This window comes from Marmota marmota, unplaced genomic scaffold (assembly GCF_001458135.2).
Source record: "Marmota marmota marmota unplaced genomic scaffold, marMar, whole genome shotgun sequence".
Classification (NCBI taxonomy): domain Eukaryota; kingdom Metazoa; phylum Chordata; class Mammalia; order Rodentia; family Sciuridae; genus Marmota; species Marmota marmota.
This window is the reverse complement of record NW_025999913.1, coordinates 12,869,320-12,888,146: the sequence shown is the minus strand read 5'-3', so window position 1 is coordinate 12,888,146 and position 18,827 is coordinate 12,869,320. Positions and strand designations below refer to the sequence as shown.

Genomic DNA, 18,827 nt, shown 5'->3' with positions numbered 1-18,827 from the left:
CAAAACTATACATGAACAGAAAGAGTCAACAATTCTACATGGCTCCTTTTTTTTTTTAAAGAGAGAGAAAGAGAGAATTCTTTTAATATTTATTTTTTAGTTATCGGTAGACACAACATCTTTGTTTGTATGTGGTGCTGAGGATCGAACCTGGGCCGCACGCATGCCAGGCGAGCGCGCTACCGCTTGAGCCACATCCCCAGCCTGGCTCCTTTCTTTTTTATTTTTTTAATTCTCATTTTTTTTAGTGGTAGTTGAACACAATACCTTTATTTCATTCATTTATTTTTATGTGGTGCTGAGGATCGAACTCAGCGCCTCATACATGCTAGGCGAGCGCTCTACCACTGAGCCACCACCCCAGCCCCATGGCTCCTTTCTTTTTAACTGATACATAATAACATTAATATATTAATGGGATACCATGTGACATTTCGACATGTGGATACACCGCACTAGGCTGAAATCAGGTTGGACACATGGATCTCCTCAAATATCTATAATGCCTTCATGGTGACAACAGTGAATATCCTTTCTTGCAGCTTTTCAGGACACAACGCACATGATTTTTACACAGGTGTCAGGACTAAGTCCATGGTGGTAACATTGTCCCTTTTCATTTTTTGTCTCAAGAATCAACCATTTTCAATTATTTTATCTATTTCTTTTGGCAACTACCTCCTTGTCTCTAAATAACATGCTTCGTCCTGTGTCTGGCTTATTTTTCTTCTGCTGTGACATTTTCCCTCGAGTTCCCACCCAAAACACGAGGGTCTTGACAATCCCCACTAACCACACAACTGCAAAAGGAAATCTCACAATCCTCCCAATTGTGTCCGGTCTCCGCTTTTTTGTGTGACGCCACTCAGCATCAGCACACTGTGCCTGTGCGCATTGAGCCACGAGGTGTACACAGCGGTCAGCTTTCCATGCTCTGCACGTCCTATTTCCCCAAAGCGATTATTTCCAGCTTCTTGGTCCCCGTGGACGTCCCAACAGTTCACACCCCAGCTCTTCCTCCTGCTCTTCCTCCATTCAAAGGAGCCAACACACCTGGGCTTCTCTAGACTCCTGGGACACAGCTCTTCTGCATGTTGCTCTGACTCACGTGGCTGTCCCAGCAGGTGCTGCGCGTGGTGACCCAGGTCACTGCCTGCTCCAGGCTAGGGGCTTCCCTCGCCTCTCTTAGGCTGTCTCACCTTTTCCCTGGACTCTGTGACTTCCTCTTTTCTGAGGAAAAAAGGACCTGCAAGTTTGGAAATATCTTTCTGACACTTGATCAGTGGTTGAGCTGAGGACAGGATTCCGGGCTGCAAGTTTCCCTCAGAATTGAAAAGGGATGGATTTGCGGCTTCAGGGTCACTGGACTGCTGCTGAGAAGTCCAAAGCCCTCTGACTCTTGACCCCTTGAGTACACCCAGCATTTTCTTTCTGAAGGTAGATTTGGAGTCTTCTCTCTGAACACTATGACGATATGCTTTGTTGTCAATATATATTTTCTTTTCTTTTCTTTCAGGGGTGGAGTACCAGGGATTGAACTCAGGGGCATTTGACCACTGAGCCACATCCCCAGCCCTATTTTATATTTTATTTAGAGACAGGATCTCACTGAGTTGCTTAGCACCTCACTTTTTGCTGAGGCTGGCTTTGAACTTGCAATCCTCCTGTATCAGCCTCCTGAGCCACTGGGATTACAGGCATGTGCCACTGTGCCTGGCTATATATATTTTCTTTATAAATGATTTTCAAGAGGTCCAGAAGATGTTGGAAGGTGGGTCTTGCATGTTGTTTATCTCTGAGTGAGTTTATGAACTAAGTTGTTTGTTTCCAAATACTCCATACACTTCAGAATAGAGCCAGCCAGTATTCATTAATATGTTCTCTTGGAATAATAAGGTATCCTAAGAGAGAAGATGGCTATTAGTTTTTAAATGTTCTGCCTCATTGATCATTTTACAAACACCATCCTCGAAAGTTCAGAAAATTAGCTCCTATGTCCAATGTCCAGTGTCACACCCCCAGTGCAATGACCGTGCAGAAAGACTCAGAGAGATGGAGTTTTATCCTTCTCCATAACAATTCCAGAAGCAGAGAGTTCCACACACTTTCACACAAAGTCTCAAAGGTCTCGCTCGTCCTTAACCTGGATAGTACAGAGAGGCCATGACTTCGGAGTCAGACATACCAGATGTGTCCTCTGGCTCTTGTCAAGCAGAGGATTTTGAGAAAAGAGCTTAATTTTGGTTTGCTTCTGTTACTACCCATACATAGGCTTGCTCTGAGGCACAAAGATGCACGTTAGCTAATGCTATAAGACACTCCTCCTCACTGCCCCTCCATGGCAATAGTTACAGTATTGGAAATGTTAAGCAGTCATCGAGAAAGTCCGATCAATGGAAGACACTTCATTTTTCCAATCAATGGAAGACACTTCATTTTTTTCCCTCTCCATTTACTTATTCTTACAACATTTCTGAGATTTTCTCAAGTCTGTGTGTCATGGTTACCAGAAAGTGATCAATTTGGTGTGTAACTAGTATTTTGTATTCTCCTCATAAGTGTTTTTATGACTTCCTTCCTTTCTATGATCCTCCACAAAAGACACACGCACAGCCTCTGTGGAACCAGTTTTGGAAACGAGCATCCTTCATCCCCATATCGCATCCAAACCTTGTCATGCTCAGTGGTGAAGGTCTGCCCAGGTTTTCCCTAACTGGTTCTGATCAGTTGTAAATGCGGCTTTCAGAGCTGCTCTGAACACTGGCCCCCATGCGACAGTGTAAAGGGTGACATGCCCAGAATAAGCCCAGTTGTCTGGACTACCTCCTCAGCATCTGTAAGGCATACTGTCCAATTAAAATGCATCCTCTGCTTCCTCTTCTATTAGCACCTGTACACCTTCCTCCCCACCCCAAGGAGCCTGGTCCAGAGCTTTCCATGAGCTGAGGTCGTAACTCACTCTTCTCTGACCCTCCTGCTGAGTCCAGCATGGAGCCATATGCCTAGAGGATTCTATAAATGTTTCTTGATTGACTAATTAATTGGCTACCACTCACTGCCTTTTCCTTGCCTGCCCACTCGCTGGCGCAATCCCAGATGGGGCTGCAAGCCAGATTTTCACAGGAGAAATTTCCATTTAAAAGTAGGCATTAGATTAGTTTCTCCCACTTGGAACCACAGCAGCTTCCTCCGGTGACTGAAAGAACAAGCTTGCTCCCTCCAGATAGAAACCTCTAAGTCTTCCGGGGCTCCTTTTGCTTTAGGATTTCCATTTTTAAAACAAACTCCATGTTGTTCAAAGGGCTCTATAAATTCCTCACAGCGAGTTCACGAAATAACTAAAGGAGAAAACATTTTCATGTTAATAATAAAAGGTTTCCTGATTGCGGGTTCAGAGTCCTGCTCACAAGGCCCAAGATGCCATCCAAGATGGCAGAGGAATCAGATACAGGGGTTCTGAAGACCACGAGTCTAAGATTAAGTAGGAAAAGACTGGAAGGAACAGGAAACCGAAGACTCTCAAACCTTTTCTCACAGTGAGTGCAGGCAACTGCAAGAACATAGGAGAACTCTGCAAAAAATAAAGTCACTATGATGGTTTCTCTGGAAGGGCACTAAAATTCAAACATATTTGTTCAACTACCATCAAACCATACTCATTTTCGATGATGTATCAACGACTGCCTTTCTTTCCCAGGAAACCATCACTCCTGGGATTCACTACTCTAACCAGGCTTAGGGGACGTATGGGAGAAACAATCATCATGGTGTTCATCCACCGACCACTGGCCAGCTCAGGGACCATGTCTTCACCCAGTCAGCACCCACTCTCAGCTAAGCATGATGCTCGTGTTTAAGAGGCTGGGGTTGACTGAAATACCTTTCCTGCCCTGCTGTGGTGGGGGGGATATGAGAACAGACCCTGCCAGCTCACGCAGGGACCTGCTTCCCAAGGAGCTGCCTTCCTAGTGTTCACCTACTCTCCTGCAGAGCATTTCTGGAGCCGGCTTCTCACCAAACAGCAAACATGGCTGCTGCTTTAGTTAGGATCTGAAACATCCCCCCAAATCCCTGTTGGAGGCCTGGTTCCCAGTTTGTGTACCAGTGGGAGCTGTTAGGAGGTGGGACCTACTGAAGGTAGTGAGGTCATTGGGGGTGTGCCCTTGAAGGGATATGGGACCGCCCCTTCTTCTCTCTTCCACCTCCCTGATGGGAGCAGCCTCTCCTGCCACGTGCTCCCACCATGGCCTGCTAGGCTGCCACAGGACCGAAGCAACAGGGCGGAGCAACTGCAGATTGATAGCTCTGAAATCAGGAGCCAAATAAACCATTTCTCCTCCTAAGTTGTCACCTCAAGTATTTTGAGACAGTGATGCAAAGCTACCTACCACTGCCACGAGTTTTCTTTTTTTATTTTATTGCAAAAAAAAGTTTCAAGACTCTGTTTTTAGACAGTGTGATCAGAATAGGGGAGACCTCGATGCCTGGGTCCTCTGTGTCCACTGCCTCAAGGTCCTTCCTGGCACTACTGAGCCATCCCGCAAACCCCAAGTCCTCCCAGAGGACCTGCAGAGTCCCACGGATCAGGGGAAATCCTCCTGTCCTCTCCATCAACCCACCCACCCAGAGTGGAACCCAGGAAGGCAGACTGCACCCCCAGGTGGGGAAATGGCCTCCCCAGCACGTGAGCTCTCCCCCTGGTGGGATCACCCCTCAGAACCATGCCTGGCTGGTCTGGTGGTAAAAATAATTCTGCTCTGGGTTGAAAGCTCTGAAGATACAAGACGAGGATTTGTCCCTTGATGAAACAGAAAAAGCATTATTGAGATCCAAGAATCTTCACCCACACCCTTCACTGACAGCCTACGTACTCCTGGGCGCCCTGGGTAGATTATTTAACCTGTTGAGTCTTAGTTACCCTATTTCCAATCAGTGAATTCCTTTCTTATTCTTCACTCATTAAGAAAAATTGTATGTGAACATGTTCTGAGCTGTGGCTTGAGCCCCTGAGGCTACACAACAGGAGGGGACACAGACTGCACCTTCAGGGCCCCCAGATCTCCTTGAGGAATAAACAGTTCAGCCATGGGGTCTATCCAGCCCACCAGGACACCAGATCACAGGGAACTGAGCCCAGTGGGAGCTGAGGCTGGGGAGAAGCCCACGCATGTCCAGAAGGCTGGTTCTGTGCCCCTTGGGTGGTGGAGAGGAGTCAGGATGGAGTCATAAAATCACAATTCATCCCCTATTCCTCCACCATGAAGTGGAGAGAGCTCTCTCGGCTAAATGTGTGGTAGGACCCTTCACCAAAAGAGAAAGCTCTCTCTAACCCGTCAGTGGACCTTTCTAAGTGCCGTGCTGTCTGGGAAGCTCTTTCTATTCCTGTGTCCTCACTCTGCCCTTGTGGCCCTTATGCCCTGGAGGAGGTAGAGGTCAACAAGCTGCTTCTCAGAGGCCCCTGAGGGCCACACTCTGGCACTGAGAAAAGAAAAGCCACAGAGATGCTGGTGGGGAGGCTACTACACACAGCCTGTTTTCCTTCCACCAAGTGATCATAACGCTCCCTTGTACTCAGAATATATAAAGAGCTCTTGCAACTCAATAATAAGACAACTAGAAAGACAATATAAAACAGATGCTGGTGAGAATGTGAAGAACATGGACCTCATGCACTGCTGGGGCCGCAAAGGGGTGTGGAATAGAAACTGGGAGTTAAGCACGGATTTCATTTGAATCAATCATTCTATTCCTAAGTGGATACCACATATCCTCAATGTCTTGCTTCCAGGTGATGCCATGCCAACAGGGGGGAAATGAAGAGGAGCAGGTCAGCCCTGGAGGACGAGGGTGACATGTCCACAATGGCATTAGGTGACAGGTGGCAGCTCGGAGGCCGTCTGCAATTCCCTCTGGAACACAGCTATGATAAGAAGCCCCCCCTCAGGTTCCTGAGGAGATGAAAGGAGATGGAGAAGTGAACTTTGTAAACTAGAATGACACCTAAGTGTCGTCATTCTAATTTCTCTCTGAACGCTCCACAGCTCTGTGCTTGGCACCCATGAGTTATAGTTCACATGTCACCAACTTTCCATCCCCAACCACGACGGCCATGCCACCTCACACACCACGCTGCGGAGACCCTGCCAATGAGCAAACCCCTGCGGAGACACTGCTGCCTGGAGACACCGGGGGTCATCATTTTGTGCGGTCAGTCGCTTCTCCCAACATGACGCGAAATCTCTGAATTTATTAAGTCCTGCCATCCAGCGATAAGAATGCCCTGTCTCTCTAGAATAGTGACTAATAAGGTTTGCCGAAAGCCCTTCTAATCCCATAATCCATGGCATTCATAAGATTAATATGTAATTGAATAACAGTTCCAACAACTCTTTAATAAGAAAAAGAAAAACCTACGGATCAGCCCCAGGGGCCGGGCCCGTGTCCTGCGGAGCTCTCCACCCAGGGGGAGTGTGCTCGCTGGGCGTGGAGCAGCCGGGTGGTCAGGTCCTCCGGTCCCTCTTGCTCCCAGCCTCCTGGGTCTATTTTTATGCTTGATTTCAAATGATGACTTCAACAGAGTTTTTAAACAGTGCTGTGGGCGACCCAAAAGACTAAGAGATTCTTCTTTTGCTCTTTGGACCTGGGAACCCAAAGTCAAAGGGGAAAGAGAGAAAGAGGGTAAAAGGGAAAGAACAGAATAAATGGTGGGTGTGGGAGAAACAGGGGGAAGGAATAAAGGGAGTCATCAAAAAGGGGGGGTACAAGGGGAGATGGAGAAGGAGCAGGCCCACACCGGCCCATCCCTGAACTGCCTTCAGAATGCAAAAACAACCGCTGGATTCTGAAGGACAAGCTGGAGCCAAGTAACTGAGGAGAAGAAGCCAACTTGAAAAAGCAACCCAGTAGGGAGGGAGGGTCTCAGCTTTCCATTACTATAACAAAATGCCTAAGATAATCAACTTAAAAAGAGAAAAGGTTTATTTTGGCTCATAGTGTTGGAGGTTTTCATTCCACCGTGGGTCAGTGGTCCCCATTGTTTTAGGGCCTGGGTGAGGCAGCACATCATGGCTGGAGCCCAGTGGTGGACGCCAATTCACCTTAAGACCAAGAAGAAAGAAGAAGAGGAGAGGCCAGGGTTCCAGTATCTCCTTCAAGGGCACACCTTGAGTGATCAGAAGATTTCTCCCTAGGCCCCACTCCCTAAAGTAGCCCCAAGCTGGGGAGTAAGCCTTTAACATATGGGCCTTTGTGGGATATTAAGAGCCAAACTGTAGCAGGAAGCTGGTCCTGGTGACTTATGCCCATAGTCCCAGCTACTCAGGAGGCTGGGGCAGGAGGACTACAAGTTCATGGTCAGCCTCAGCAACCTAGTGAGACCCTGTCTCAAAATAAAAAAGGGCTGGGAATGTAGCTCAGTGGTAAAATGCCCCCAGTTAAATAAATAAAGAAGACAGACAGACAGACTACACACATGATGAGCTAAAAATTGAATCTTCAACATCCAACAGGAAAGAAGGTAGAAAGAGGAGAGAAAAAGGAATTGTTATAAAATATCACTGTCTGAATAGACACCCTGTGAACTAGTCAGCTTTTTTTTGCTGCTGTGACTAAAAGATCTTACCCAAACAATTATAGGAGAGGAGAAGTTTATTTGAGGGCTCACGGTTTCAGCCTCCATAGGAGGCTGGCTCCATTCTTCAGGGCTCGAGGTGAGGCAGAACATCATGGTGGAAGAGTGTGGTGGAGGGAAGCAGCTCAGATGATGATCAGGAAGCAGAGAGACTCCACTCTCCAGATACAAAGTCTATACCCCAAAGCCACGCCCCCAGAGCCCAGCTCCTCCTGCCACACCCCCTGCCTCAGCCAGCACCCAGGTAACCCCATCAGGGGATCGACTCACTGATTGGGTAAAGACTCTTACAACCCAATCCTTTCTCCTCTGCACCTTCTTGTGTTGTCTCACACGTGAGCTTTGGAGGGTGCCTCACATCCAAACCATCACACCCTGTCTCAAAACAAAAGGACGAGGGATGCAGCTCAGTGGTGCAGGGCCCCGGGGCTCAATCCCCAGTACCAAAACCGGAAAAAGGAAGATAAGCAAAAACTCTAACTGGGAGGTGCAGCCTTGAAAGGTGGCTGGTTGTCAGGAAGGGCCAAAGGAGTCCCCTCTGAGCTCTCTCTTCCCCACACGCCCACTTGCCCTTCCGCCTCCCGCCAGGCTGGGGGAAGCAGGAAGGCCCTGTCCCACTCTGCCATGGTGCCCTTGACTTTCAGCTGTTTCTTTGTCTCCTCTTTTATCTCCAGGTTATTAACCTGGAACTGTGCAAGGGGTGTATGTCCCAGTAACGTCCCCCAGCCGTGCATGTGAGAACTAAAGCACGTTATAAACCACAGCTAAGCCCCCAGGCCGACCTTGAACAGTGCATGCATGGGACCCAAAGCCACACAGCAAAGCTTTGGAAATGGAACTGACATTGGAACCATTGCCACAGCATACAAACAAAAGGGTCGCGATTGGCCGGTGAAACAAAAACTCGAGCATTTTCCAAAGGTCTCAAATCTCACAATATAACACTCAAGGTCCAACACACAGTCCAAAAATATCTGACATGCACGGGACAAAAGAGAGACACAGCCAATTCTCAAGAAAGAAGACAATCAGTAGATGACGCAGACACTGGGATCGTCAGACAGATTTACAGAAACTATTTTAACTGTGATTGAGAAAATGAAGACGAACACTCTTGAAATGGATGGAAAGACAGAAGTTCTTAGTAGAAACACAGAAACCACAAGAAAGACCCGAGTGCAAATTCTAGCATAGCAAAATATAATGACTACGATCAAAAGTATATACTGGATGGGCTCAATAACAGACAGGAGAGGACAGAGGAGAGTATCCGTGAACCTGATGATACTATTACCTCTGACTTAGATCAGAGGGAAAAAATACTGAAAAAATTTAACAGTGTCTGAAAGGCTGTGGGACCACACTAATGTTCTAATATTAATGTTACTGGACTCTCAGGGGAGGAGAGAGAAATCAAAGTAGAAGACATATTTGAGGAACAATAGCTTCTAAATTGGTGAAAGACATACATTCACAGATCCAAATAGCACTGTTTTGTTTTCTCTCTCTCTCTCTCTCTCTCTCACACACACACACACACACACACACACACAGCCTTACAATGAGTGTGGCCAAAGGGGAAAAAAATAGAGAGGAGTCAAGTAAGACTTTATAACCACCAAAAATAAATAAATAAAATGCAACGGGCCAGCATCCTCTTTGGGGAGGTTTCATGTAAGTACCTTTAGTTTTCAAATGTCCTCCCTGAGTCTTGCAGAACAAGGAGTCACTAGAACTATGTCAATAAGTAAGTTGATTTGTTTAATATTAGGATCATTCCAGGACCAAGCCAAAAAAGGTAGACAGAGGAACCAAAAACACACATGGGAGAAAAGACAGCCTATTCAACAAACGGCACTGGGAAAACTAGAAATCCATATGCAGCAAAATGAAATTAAACCCCTATCTCTCACCCTGCATGAAACTCGACTCAAAAGTGGATCAAAGACGTAGGCACTAGAACAGAAACCCTGTGCCTAACAGAAAAAAAAGTAGACCCAAATCTCCACCATGTTGGCCTAGGACCTGACTTCCTTAGCAAGACTCCTAAGATGCAAGAAGTAAAATCCAGAATCAATAAATGAGATGGAGGCTGGGGCTGGGGCTCAGCGGTAGAGAGCTCACCTAGCACATGTGAGGCCCTGGGTTTGATCCTCAGCACCACATAAAAACAAATAAATAAAATAAAGGCATTGTGTCCAAAGACAACTAAAAAATACATTAAAAAATAAATGGCATGGAATCGAACTGAAAAGCTTCTTCTCAGCAAAGGAAACAATCAATAACATGAAGAGAGAGACTACAGAATGGGAGAAAATCTTTACCACACACACATCAGATAGAGCATGAATTTCCAAAAAAACAAGTAACCCATCAATAAATGGGTTAAGGAACTGAACAAACACTTCACAGAAGAAGAAATACAATCGATCAACAAGTATATGAAGAAATGTTCAAATCTCTAGCAATTAGAGAAATGCAAACCAAACTACTCTAAGATTTCATCTCACTCCAGTCAGAATGGCAATTATCAAGAATAAAAGCACCAATAAATGTTGGCAAGGATGTGTGGGGGGGAAAGGTACACTCATACATTGCTGGACAGACTGCAAATTGGTACAACCACTATGGAAATCAGTATGGAGATTCTTCAGAAAACTTGGAATGGAACTGCCATTTGATCTAGTATCCCTCTCCTCGGTTTATATCCAAATGACTTAAAAACAGCATACTACATTGACACAGCCACATCAATGTTTATAGCAGCTCAATTCATACTAGTTAAACTATGGAACCAACCTACATGCCCTTCAACAGATGAATGGATGAAGAAGAGGTGGTATATATACACAATGGAATATTGCTCAGCCTTAAAGAAGAATGAAATCATGGCATTTGTAGGTAAATGAATGGATATTTCATGCTAAGTGAAATAAGCTAATCCCCTAAACCCAAAGGCTGAATGTTTTCTCTGATATGCGGATACTAATTCACAATAAGGTGGGGGAGCTAGGGAAGAATAGAGGTACTTTGGATTAGACAGAGGGAAGTGAAGGGAGAAGAGTGTATATGAGGGTAGGAAGCACAGTATAATGAATAGGACATTGTTACCCTATGTGCATATATGATTACACGACCCATGTGATTCTACATCATGTACAATGAGAGCTTATACTCCATTTATGTATGAGGTGTCAAAATGCATTCTACTGTCATGCATAACCAATTAAAATAAATAAATAAATAAATAAATAAAAGGGTTTCCATATTTATGGATCCTTTATTTTTGCTCAGAAAATGGAAAGAGGCAGGGCCAACCATAAGAGTTCTCAAATTTTTACTTGAATCAAGCCTAAAAGAATTTTGCAAAACCCTGTTGCACATTTTTAGATTGACACATTTTTTTTTTTGCCAAAATATGAATAGTTGCAAAGGATATAACTGCCAGCACCCTGTAAATATTGACATGTAATAGAGAAATGATTTTACCACTCATCGAAATATATCTGATGAAATCATCATTATTCATTTTGAAAGAATACATGGGCAGGTTGCTCTTTAATGGTCATAAATTGTGCAGAATTCTACTTTCCCCTTGAACTTACATTTTCTTTCTCCTTGCCTTATAGAAGTTCATCCTCATTTTACATATTTTGTGTTTTTAGGTACTTTACTCACTGCCCTATGGTACTTTTCTGTATCAAAAACATCTATTTAAATTTCAATTTTAATTCAGGGTAAAAGTGTCTTTTGAAGTTCTTCTGATACCATTGTTACTATTATTAGAACCCAACTTATCAAAACACAAATCACAAATTTTAACAAATAGTCACTAAACACAAGTAAAAAGTCATTTCCATTGGAAATCCCTCTCTTCTGAGCACTTTTGTTTTTCAAGTATCTTGTGCATATGTGGATAAGTGTACTTATTATGAGAATGGGTCAAGGTTGGGCCTCGATTTGATTCATATCATTTTAAAATATCAGTTCAAGGGTGGGAAGCGTAAATGCAGATGGAAGAAAAAAACTATTATAAAAATGCCATTCAATTCTTTGAATGCCTCCTGAGTTACATGCTAAAGATCAGCTGATGGTAAAATACGGAAGATTATTTTAATTATCAGTGTAAGGATAAATCAGGAAAGACAAAGTTGGTGAGCACCTACCTGCTCATCCATCTGGGTTATGCCAGCCATTCACTGCCTCCAACTAGGCTATTACAACTCTACAGAGATAGAAGTCAACTTGTGAAAAACAGACAGTAAGGCAAATAGCTACTATCTATATGCCCGCAAAACCAAAAACAAAACAAAAAACCTTTATCCAGTAAGATCAGTGGACTTCAGCCTCACACTGGAAGAAGCCAGTTTCCATTCCAGTATTGTTAAAATGGTTCTTCCCCTTGAGGGCTGGGGTGGAGGCTCAGTGGTAGAGCACTTGCTTCACCTGTATGAAGCACTAGGTTCGATTCTCAGCACCGCATATTTATTTATATAAATAAAATAAAGTCCATCGACACCTCAAAAAATACTTTTAAAAAGTGGTTTCCTTTGAACTGATTGATTCAGTCTCTTGTTTTAAAAGTAGGTTTTAAATTGTTCATTTTTATTTGTATGAGAGTCATAATTTGTTTTAATGTTTATCCTTTTATATCAAAGATTGACCAACCGTTTTGCTTTGTTTTTTTCAGATAAGGATTTAGAAAACCCACGATTTGCAAAAGGATCTCTGTTCAAGCATTAGAATCATCCACTTCCTCATCCCCAAAACTCAGCTAATATTCTGAAATGCCCTCCTTTTTTTGCTCTTCCCACCCCCTAGATATTCACCCTCTTGGGCCAAACCAGTTACCAGCACGGGTTAGAGACAGAAATGGGATGGGGGCCATGGAGGTAAGAGAGGTAAGTCTGGGAAAGGAGGTGAGCAACTGCCCCCTTGCAGGCCCACTCGGGAGGGTGGGTCTTAGGGAAACGTGCACGTAGGAGATGAGGAGGGGGACGATTTCTCAAAACACTTGTGTACTTGCAGCTCGGGGAGCCGTTGGGTGTGGCACGTGCATGTGGCATAAGGGCTGCTGAACTACAGCGAGAAGCACGAAAAGTGTCTCACCTTGCTAAGGTGACGACGTGACCCGTCCTGGATGCCACCCACTTGAAGCTTAATGTCAGGAGTCACTGCCTTGGGCGGTGACTCAGTCAGCACCAGGCATGGATGGATTAACGCCTTTACTGAGAGGGAATAAGCGGGTGAGGGACGGGGTCAGTGGTGTTATAATGCAGGGCTGCCCCACACGCCTGGCCCCTGTGCACATGGTCACCTCCAGGTCCACTTCTCCACCATCAGGTGACCCATCACTGTTAGGTAGGTAGTAATGAGCAGTGGAGTGCCAACTAGTAACACAGCAGAGTCACGGGGGTTCCCTGAACCGCCTTTAACCAACAATCAAGTAACTTCTAGAAAATCAACAGGCGAACGAACCCAAGAAACACATCAAGAAGAAAGGATCCAGGGGACTAAGTCCTGATGGGGTCACCTGGGGTTACTGTGCAGTTTGGATTTGAGGTCACAGGTTTCTCAATGTATTTCAGAAGGGAAATTTCGTTCAAAGGGCACTGAGACAGTTTGCTCGCTCACTGAACACAGCACCCACATTGACACAGGATTGGCTTGTAGATGAAGCCCCCACTGAATAGCATGGAGGTCAGGACAGTTCTGGAGAGAACCAGCAAGGGTCAAAAATCCCCCTCCCTGATGTGAAGGGAGAATTACACATGGGATTGGTGAGGACCGCAGAGGGTGGACCCCAGTCCTCCAGGCAAACATCAAACGGTAATAAATTTGGAAGCAGCATCCAGCCAAGACTACACCTAACATGCATGGCTTAGAGGTCTACGTAACCTGCTTCTGGAAATCCTGATTGGCCAGTTCCCTTGGTATGGCCCAATTTGACCGCTCTTCATTGCCAGAGAGTAAAATCATAGACTTATCTCAAAAGAACCCAGGCAATCTTCTAAATGGAAACAAGATAGGAAGGAATGGAGACAATCACTGGCGTAGATCTTTTGAGTCAGACATCATCTTCTGTTCATGGCATCTTCCTTCACTGATGTGCATTTCTTGGTCCCCAGTGACAGATGCTGAGCATGGAATGCTCACTCAACATGGAGGCCATGAATAAGTAATCAGTGGATCCCAGACCTTCTCTGGATTTGCACATGGAAGGACAGAGGTTATTTTCTCACTATACTGTGCACAAATTCAGACACAAGACATCAATGCTGTCCAGGCACTATCTGCCTTTGGTGTCTCTGGCCTTTAACTTCTGCAGAGGTTATTCTCACAGCAGTGCCACTGAGACCACCTCACCTCCATTTTCAGCCTCCCAGACCCCTCCTGCCCTTTAGTATCCCATCTCATCAATGTAAATTTTAAAACAGACTTTTAGATTACAGAATGGCCTTCAAATTCTGAGAATTGGAGACTCACGGGGCCTCAAAATGTTCCCAGTCCATCCATTCATCAGAGAGTGTGGCACTATATGAAGCAGAACCTTCTTCACCTGGCAAAGAGGCCAATGAGAAGCCAGGACTCTTAGACAGATGTCCAGTTACTAGACAGGGCTGATGAAGACCCCATTCGTTACTCAGAAGTTCTGCTTTTAGGCAGCTTAGTGTGTCTCTGTGTAGGGCTGGAGATTTAAAGAGGGGGAAAACTATTAAATAATTTCTTGGCAGAAGAAGCCATGTTTTCCTTGAGTAGAAAAAGAATCTATAAAGAGAAAAATAAAACAAGACAAAATTCCTCTGGACAAAAAAGCTCATGTAATGAAAGGTGGAATATGGTATCACTTGCACGAAGGAACCCAGAATGCGCAAATTCAGGCGGGCAGAAAGTGGAGTGGTCTGGGGGAGAGGAAGAGGGGGGCTGTCCTTTAATGGGCACAGATCTTCACCTTGGGATGAAGACAAGGCTCTGGAGGTGGACCGTACTGATAGCTGCACAACAATGTGAAGGGACTTAGTCAAACAGTTACTAAACACAAGTAAAAAGTCATTTTCATTGGAAATCTGTATACTTGAAAATGATTAAGATGGTGAATTTTATGTTGTGTGTCTCTTCTCACAACAAAAAGAAATTCTTTTAAATGCTTTATAATGGCCTGTTCTGGCCTATGGGTGCTCCCCCTCCGCCACTTCCTAAGTCATAATATCTGAATAAACTGCAAAATCTCACAGCCTAAATCAGAAGCTGCCCAAATAACTGATCAGCTTGTTGTTATCAGAACAACAAAACGAAATCACAGTAGAATCCTGGACTGCAGCAAGGTTCACAATATATGGAATGTTTTAGTGAAGCTTAGTGACCCTTCCTGTACCTTGCCTGAAGTAATGCCCCTTTGATTTCATAAGGTTGTCTATCCTAAACCTACGACGTCTAAAAGGAGGTGCTCATGAGTGACTGGGTAACGAGATCATACTGGGGAACTCAGTTGTGAATTTTAGATTAGTGTTTTCCCACTAAGACATCAGAAAACATATTAGACCCACGCCTGTAATCCCAGCGGCTCAGGAGGCTGAGACAGGAGGATCACAAGTTCATAGCCAGCCTCAGCAACTTAGCAAGGCCCTAAGCAACTCAGTGAGGCCCTGTCTCTAAATAAAATATTTAAAAGGGCTGGGGATGTGATTCGGTGGCTAACCACCCCTGGGTTCAATCCCTGGGACCAAAAAAAAAAAAAAGTAAACACATTAGATTTGGAATTTAAATAGATCAGAAGCAAGACTCTCAGAAATAGTCACTTCATCTTGGATTAGATGAAAGAACACGAAGGTATACACCATCAACATGGAAAATGACAGAGAAACAGTCTTTGTTTTTTTGCCAGTAAAATATATGACATCTTCGAGTTCCCACAGATGTCCTGCCCAGGCTCAAGAGAAAGTGCTTTGAAAGCAGCATTGTTGGAAACAGCAAAACACAGGCGGCAACTCAGATGCCTGTCAATAGGGAATGGCTAAATAAATGACGGAATATTTGCCAAAATTTATTATATAACTTCAAATAACAATATGGGTGACCTCAAAAACTTAACATTGAGTTTAAAGAAAGCGAGATTAGCCAGGTGAGATGGTGCATGCTTGTAATCCCAGCAACTCAGGAGACTGAGGCAGGAGGATTACAAGTTTGAGGCCAGCCTGGACAACTTAGCAAGACCCTGCCCCAAAATTAAAATAAAACGGGCTGGGGATATAGCTCAGGGGTAAAGCACTGGGTTTGAATCTCCAGGACCAGAAGGAAAAAAAGGTAAAGAAAAAAAAGTGAGATTATATATTACATTTTTATAAATCAAAACCAACTTAACATATGTTGTTCAGGAATTCGTACATGACATAAAACTGTTTCACAATTAAAGCAAGGAAAGATCAATACAGAATGCAGGGTTGGCAGGTATATGGGGAATGACCCGGGGGAGGAACACAGGTGCAGTGAGGTAGGCCAGCGCCCAGTTTTTTTTCTCCCCCGAGCCTCTATTCTCCCTAACAGCTTTATTGGCATGTTTTTCACATACTGTACAATTCACCCACCTAAGGTGTACAATTCAATTATTTTTAGTACATTCACAGACTCCTGCAACCATTGCCACAGTCAATTTTAGAAAATTTTCATCAGCTCAGGAAGAAATCCTATCAGCTTTATTACTTTTTTAGAAACCCACCTCCAACTCCAGCCCCAAGGGATAACTAATCTACTTTCCAACTGTATAGATGTCCTTGCTCTGGACATTTTCACCTGAATGGATCATACAGTGTGTGGCCTTTTGTGACTGGCTTCTTTCACTTAGCATGGTGCTTTCAAAGTTCACCCCTGCTGATGTGGCGGTACTTCTCTCCTTTTTATGGCTGAATCATATGCCATTGTATGGACAGAGTCCATTTTATCTAACCATTCATCAGCTGATGGACATGTGGGTTGCCTCTGCCTTCTGGCTATTATGAATGGTGCTGCTATAAGCATCTGCGCACAGGTTTTTGTGTGGGCATGTTTTAATTTCTCTTGAATACATACCTACAATGGAATTGGCAGGTCATACAACACCATTTAACCTGAACTGGTTTCCAACGTGGAGGCAACATGCTACCTTCCCCTGAGCAGTGCCTGAGGCTTGCAGTGCTTCCTCCCTCACCCACCCTCCTAATTACCTTCCCCTTTTATGACTGCTGTCAGCCAGGATCAAGAAGTTATGCAGTGTAGTTTTGACTTGCATTTTCCTGATGAATAATGATGTGGAGCATTTTTTTTTTCATGCATTTATTGGTCATTTGTATATCTTCTTTGGAGAAATATCTATTCAGATCTTTTGTCCAGTTTTAAATTGGGCTACTTATCTTTTTATTATTGAGTTTTAATAGGTCTTTATATATTGTGGATATAAGTCCCTCATCGATATGATTTTTAAATATTTCTTCCCACTCGATGAGCTATTTTTTTCAAAACGATCTAGTTCTTAAGCCTTAGTTTTAAGCTGGTGATGGGTGGTAATGGGCTCGTAGGTGTTCATTTGAACATAATGTTCCTAGGTTACATAGACTTATTAACATTATTTTTATGTATAAAATATCATATAATTGATGAATTAAAAACAAAACTTCTTGCATAACGTTAAATATTCAAAACGAAAGACCATAAGGCCCCAAAATAAGTTAATGCTCTTCTTGAAGGTGTTTAATTTAACTCTTTGGGTATAATTTTGGCATTTAGAAAATCTAGCCCATTAATCCTTTCAAAAGGTTCCTTTCTAACTCGGGGTGGGCAGGAAGGCAGAGTCCAGCCAGCAGGACCAACCTACTCTCCTCTCCTCTCCTGTGTATTTTCCCTCCTCCCCTAAGCTAAGAATAGTATTTTTACATTTTTTTTAATGCCTGGGGGGAAAAAAAGAATATTTTGTTCCTGGTGAAAATTACATGACCTTCAAACTTCAATATCCACAAATAAAGTGAACCAAGGTTGCACCATTCCTTGATGTTATCTTTGGCTGCTTTCAACCTATGAAAACCTAATCATTACCAAAGAATCCACATGGCCAGCAAAGCCAACATATTTACTCTCTGGTTTTTTACTCAATAAGTTAAATTATTTCTTGTTTCAAAGAAAAACAGCCAACACCTACTTCCTATTAGCAAAGCACCTTGGTAGTTATCTTCCTGATTTCTCAAAGTCAGCTTCTTTTTCTTTTTATCCTTAGTAAATAGTTACAGGACCCCTTGATTCTAATTTTATTAAGGATTTTTAGATTTGGGGATCCATGGAGAAATAGGCTTTTCTTGCAAATATACAGTCTTGTCAAGTTATGGTCACACTTAAAACTATTCACCTGATTATTTACACAAACTTTCACTGCCTATTCACAATATACTGAGTGAATTTCTATGGACTGTTATACCACCCCCACACCCTCCTTGCCCTCAATATGCTTACAGTCTAATTAGACTCTAATAACATAATTACCCTAAAGATCACACTTATGTTGTAATCCTTCCCAAAGTGGACCTAGACGTTTTATCAAACATTCTAAGGCACATTCCTTAAATTAAAAGAAATTTGGACAAGCAGAAGAGATACAGGCTCTACCAACAATTCTGGTAAGCGGTGGTGCCTAAGTCTCATAGGCTTCTGCAGTCATGACCACGTAGCCAAAGGTCCTTGACCTTTGAGCCAAGCGTTCCTCTTCACCTTGGCGGTTTGGACCTAACCCAGCTTCACTATGCTAAATGCAGTCACCTACATTCACTCATTTTAAAGAATGCATGAATTCAAATATCGCCCCAACTTGCAGCATATCTGTGGTGCTGATGAGAATAAAGATTCCCATCTGCACGCCCGGTTATTGGCCCTCCGAGTGATGACGAGGCGGCTACTTTTACCAACAACCCTCTACCCTAAGCAGTCCGAGAGCAGCTGCGGGGTACATTTTCGGAGCTGTCGCTCCATGCCTCAGTTGTCTTTGCATTTTTAACAAGTGACTCATGGCCTCAAGTCAGGTTCTGCGGAGAGGCCAGGTCGGTTTCTTTCCAGCACTTTCTGATCGGGGTGGCTCTGGTCAGCTCCGTCTCAAGGACACCAACCCCCCCCCCTCCTGCCCCGGGAGACTCACGAGCGTCAGATCCGAGTGGGCGAGACTCCCCCCAAAGTTGGACCC

The 18,827-nt window shown here is 44.0% G+C and overlaps 1 protein-coding gene across 2 annotated transcripts in view; it reads right to left on the bottom strand.

Annotated features, from left to right (window-relative positions):
- Cap2 (cyclase associated actin cytoskeleton regulatory protein 2) overlaps positions 1–18,827 on the bottom strand; it is a 128,891-nt gene that overhangs the window by 109,532 nt on the left and 532 nt on the right. Inside the window, exon 1 of one of the 2 annotated variants that reach the window (XM_048799830.1) lies at positions 18,783–18,801. The exons of the other annotated variant lie outside the window; for it this stretch is intronic. The gene's annotated coding sequence lies outside the window, so the exon portion shown is untranslated. Of the gene's footprint in view, positions 1–18,782; positions 18,802–18,827 lie in introns of those variants that run through there. 2 annotated transcript variants of the gene reach the window in all.